Source organism: Pongo pygmaeus, chromosome 3, assembly GCF_028885625.2.
Source record: "Pongo pygmaeus isolate AG05252 chromosome 3, NHGRI_mPonPyg2-v2.0_pri, whole genome shotgun sequence".
In the NCBI taxonomy this organism is placed as follows: Eukaryota; Metazoa; Chordata; class Mammalia; order Primates; family Hominidae; genus Pongo; species Pongo pygmaeus.
In genome coordinates this window covers 89,668,044-89,673,512 of record NC_072376.2, presented here as the reverse complement: position 1 = coordinate 89,673,512, position 5,469 = coordinate 89,668,044, and positions in this window count along the sequence as shown.

Here is a 5,469-nt window from a genome sequence, read left to right as displayed (position 1 = left end):
GGGATCCCTCTAAAGAGTACAAAGTCATTCACCAGATTAATTGTACCATGGGAAAAGGAAAATATCCAGCTCATTTGAAGGCTGTTAGAGGATCTGAGTGATAATGGTACAGGACACTCAAAATGCCAACATGACTTCCCTGATAAAGTGGCCAGAAAACATACTCAAAAATCTCACTAAATTGATCCGATTCAAGCTATTTCAGAAATACCAGCAGACCTTGTTTATGGAATTGGCAAACTGACTCTTCAGAAGTAATGGAAGGTGATATATCCATTAAAAATGAAACAATCCAACTGTTTTTCTATACTGCTTTCTCTATAAATATTTTAAATCCTTCTTTACCTTGCTGCTCTGTGACCAATTGTGCAAATTATCTACAAACTGCACCATATGTGGCCATTTGCCCTCTTGTTTCCAGTGGGGTTAAAGAGGAGGGACCCAGGAGATTAGTGGGGGACCAGTCCCCCATTTCCTCACAGCCTCAGCTGAGTACTGAACAGATAAAATAAATTAAATGCCATTAGTGTCTCAGCAGATATTAAAATAACTCTTTTGGGAGAAATAAGACTTTTCCCACTTCCTGTTTTCTGCTTGAGATTTTTGTTCAATAGTGGTCATTTTCAATCACATAGCATTCACTGAAATGTGACCCAGCTGAAGATGTAGATTAATTCCTGGGGCCAATTTTTAGAAATAAGACAATGATTTCCTAACTAACCTTTGTTTACATAATTTGTGACCTTAAAGAACTAATACTAGTCCCTCAGTGATTCTTGTTCTGAGACTGATTTCTCACGGCTAGTTCTAATTAATTACTGCAATAAAAATGTATCATAGTGATACTTTTAGAGATGCAAAATAAGCAGGGAGTTAGTTTTTGTAGTTGTCTTTAAATGGTAAGACAATATCATTTTCGATAAATCCAACATTCCTTCACAATGAAGGCCCTCAAGGCACTGAAGGAACAGACCTCAAAAAATAAGCCATTATGACACACCCACAACCAAACTGAATGGGAAAAAGCTGAAAGCATCCTTCTTGAGAATCAGAAGGTGACAAAGATGCCCACACACTTACCACTTCTACTCAACATAGTACTAGAAGTCCTGGGCAGAGCAATCAGGCAAGAGAAAGAAATAAAGGGTATCCAAATAAGAGAGGAAGTCAGATTCTCTTCCCTGACAATATGGTTCTCTACCTGGAAAACCCTAAGGATTCTGACAAAAGACTTCTAGACCTAAGTGACTTCAGTAAATTCTCAGGTTCCGAAAAAGAAAAAAACAGTGTGTAAAAATCAGTAGCATTTCTATACAGCAGTAACATTTAAGCTGAGAGCTAAATCAAAAATACAATCCCATCTACAATATACACATACAAAAAAGATACTAGAATACACCTAACCATGGAGGCTAAAGATCTAAAGAAAACTACAAAACATTGCTGAAAGAAATCACGGACGACACAGATGGAAAAACATTCAATGCTCATGGATTTGAAGAATGTATTAAGATGGCCATATTGCCCAAGCGGTCTGCAGATTCAATGCTATTCCTATCAAACTACCAACATTTTTCACAGATTCAGAAAAACCTATTCAAATTTGCATACAACTAAAACAGAGCTTGAATTGCCAAAGCAATCCTAAGCAAAAAGAACTAAGCCAGAAGCATCGCACTACCCAACTTCAAGCTATACTACAAGGCTACAGTCACCAAAACAGCATGGTACTGACACAGAAACAGACACATAGACCAACGGAACAGATTTGAGAACCGAGAAATAAAGCTATACCTCTACAGCTATTTGATCTTTGACACAGCCAAGAAAAACAAGCAATGGGGAAAGGACTCCCTACTCAATAAATGGTGCTGGGATGGTTGGTTAGCCATATACAGAAGAATGAAACTGGACCCCCACCCTTTACCACATATAAAAATTAGCTCAACATGGATTAAACATTTAAACATAAGACCTCAAACTATAAGAATCCTAGAGAAAATATAGGAAGCCATTTGTCAGAGCCATTCTGGACATAGGCTCTGACAAAGATTTCATGATGACTCCAAAAGTAATTGCAACAAAAACAAAAATTGACAAGCAGGACCTAATTAAACAAGAGCTTCTGTACAGCAAAAGAAACTGAGCAGAGAGACAACCTACAGAAAGGGAGAAAGTGTTTGAAAACTATGGAGATTAGACCTTTGTCAAAACAAAGCCTAAGAAACTTAAATCAATAAGCAAAAAATAACCCCATAAAAATTAGGCAAAAGACAGACTTTTCGAAAACCACACAAGTGGCCAAGTACCCAAACAAAAAGTGTTCAAAATCCCTTATCAAATATAAATGCACATCAAAACCACAATGAGATACCATCTCAGTGTCAGAATGGCTATTAGTCACTAACAGATGTTGGCAAGGTTGTAAAGACAAGGAAATGTTTATACACGTTGGTGGGAATGTAAATTAGTTCAGACACTAAGGGAAGCAGTTTGCAGATTTCTGGAAGAATTTAGAACTATCATTTGACACAACAATCCTATTACTGGATATATATCCAAAAGAAATTCTACCAAAAAGACATATGCACCTATGTTCATCACTGCACTATTTACAGGAGCAAAGAAATGGAGTCAATCTAGGTGCTCCTCAGTAGTGACTTGTATAAAGAAAATATGGTACATGTATACCATAGAATACTATGCAGCCATTAAAAACAAAATCAGGTCCTTTACAGTAGAATGCTTGCAGTTGGAGGCCATTATCCTAAGCAAATTAATGCAGGAAGAGAGCAAGTATCACATATTCTCCCTTGTAAGTGGGTGCTAAACATTGGGTATTCATGGGCATAAAGATGGCAACAATAGACACTGGGGATGAAAAGAGGGAGGGAAGAAAAGAGGGAGGGAAGAAAAGAGGGGGGCAAGAGCTGAAAAGCTACTGGGCACTATGCTCATTGCCTGAGCAATGGATCAATCATACCCCAAACCTCAGTATCACACAATCTATCCAGGTAGCAAAACTACACATGTACCCCCTGAATCTAAAGTTATTTTTAAAACAGTAAGCTAATAGTATGATTATAGTTCTACAAATACTATTTAACATAGTAAATATATGAGTATGCTTTGTTATAATGTGCTGATGTTGACAAGACTATTCAATATTTCTTTATTATAAGAAAAGTAGCCTAGAGAAATACCAAAAGTTGTTGCCATTATTGTATATATTCCTAAATTTAGTCCTGTGAGTTTAAGAGCCAGTAAAACATAAAAGCTATGTCTTACAGATGTGTCAGTTTGGTCTGACCTTTCCAGATTTGCCCAGCCCTACCTGCCTCTTGGCCCTTGGCTGCTTGCTCAGTGGGGAACCCCAGCCTCAACCATCACCACCCCCACCCCACCACCCCCTCTCTCCATCATCTCTGGCTTTGCCAGCAACCTATGCTTCCCCCAGGAAGACGACTGCGCTCTGGCACTGTCTCCATGGTCCAGCTGTGATAGGCAACAGTCATCTCAAAGTCAGTCTCAGCTACAGAGAGCCAGTGGGGATACAGCCTACATCTGATATCTGAGCAAGGTAGCCTAAAGAGGCCCAACCATCACAGACATTGAGGAGCAATACTAGCTCTGGAACTCTCTACTACATTAGTGAAAACTCTGTGGTGCCCAGATCACAGATGACCTCTTCTCTAATTCTGCCTTCTTCCCCGCCCTTCCATAGGCCACCATTCCTTATAGACAATCTCATACCTCAAACTCCATTTCAGCAAGGACATTTTATGGAGCTAAGGCTGAGAGATGCATCCTATACGATCAAAGAGAATATGCCCCATTTGGTATCAACCCCTTTCTGCTTTCCTTCTTTCCATAACTCAAAGAAAGCAAAAAGCAGGACAGAAAGCACAAAGACAGTAGGTTGACACTCATGATTTCTAGTATTTCTAGTAAAAGAACATTGTCAGACTGGATTTTTAAGTGCTATTTATGTTTCCAATTTCTTAAGTATATCACTTTGAGTAAGAAGATAGGAGAACATATACTAATAGTGTATCAAAAGAGCTGGTATAGTTACCAAAATGATCATCTGAAATAAAGTCACGAACTAATTTTGGCAAATATAAATTCATCAGAAACAAGCTTCTATGAATCTAATAACCTTAACGTGTATGTGAAAGTTCACAACTGCAAGGAGAAACTTAGCAGGCCAAGACAGCAGTGTTCCCCTCCAAATATTTAAAGTGTTTTTATTTGACCTGCACAGGAAGCAAGCAGCTGAGTAACTTCTTGTAACTGAGCAGCTGCAGTCATGTAACTCTTTCCTGCCTCACTTTAATTCCCTCACTCTTGCAGCCCTGGGTTTGTAGCCTCCTTTCCCCAGTACACAAATGCTTCTATATTTTGTTTCAGGATCTGTCTTCTAGGAATCCCAGGTACACAATCACAGCAGGTACATGTACTATGTTATAAGGTCCCTTTGAAAAGAGGCAAAACTTTCTTCATGTTTTCTGTCCTGAGATTTTTGTTCGGTAGTAAACAGTCACTACCAGTCACATAGCATTCACTGAAATGTGACCCAACGGAAGATGTAGATCAATTCTTATGGCTAATTTTGAGTGTTGTAGTGTAGGAAAGTAATTCCTTGGAAATAAAGTGATTTTCCAAATAACCACTTTTCTATAATTTGTGACCTTAAAGAGCTTACACTGGTCCTCAGAGATCCTTGTTCTGATATTGCTTTAGTTTTCTGTTTATTCTAACTCATCAGTGAAAGTGTGAGTATTCTTTGTTAGAATGTGCTAATGTTAAGGCTTGATATGACTATCAAGAGACAATTAGTGTAGAATATTCATAGTTATAGCCATTATCATAGGTATATATATATATATATATATATATATATATATATATATATATGCCTGTGAGCTTTGTAAAAGTTATGCTTTGAGAAGTATGTCAATTTTTATGCATCTCTAAAGTCAGTTTAGCCCTCCCTGCCTCTCAGCTGCTTGCTCAGTGGAGAGCCCTGGCCTCAACCATCATTTCATTAAGGTCATGTGCCTCCCTTACCACTGGGACTCTTGCAGACCATACACCGTGGGGTGAGAGAGCTGACTTTTTCAACAGCTACTTGGAAGGCACAAGTGACATTTATCTGGAAGTGCAGGGGATTTCATGCACAGGGGAAGGAGGACAAGGATGCTGGCAGTTAGATTCTGTGCCCTCCATTTCCTCAGACCGGCCATGAGAGCCATAATACTTTACAGCCACTGGAGTAGATACGCAAAAGCATACCTTGCACCCCAAACTCCATGGAAGGGATGACTGAGAGCCCAAGCTGTGAGAGAGGTCCCACATGATCAAGGAGAACATAGTCCTTTTGGTAGCAGCCCCTTATTGCTTTCCCTTTTTCCATAACTTGAGGAATACAGTTGAAGCACAAAAATAGAACAGAAGTCACAAAACAGT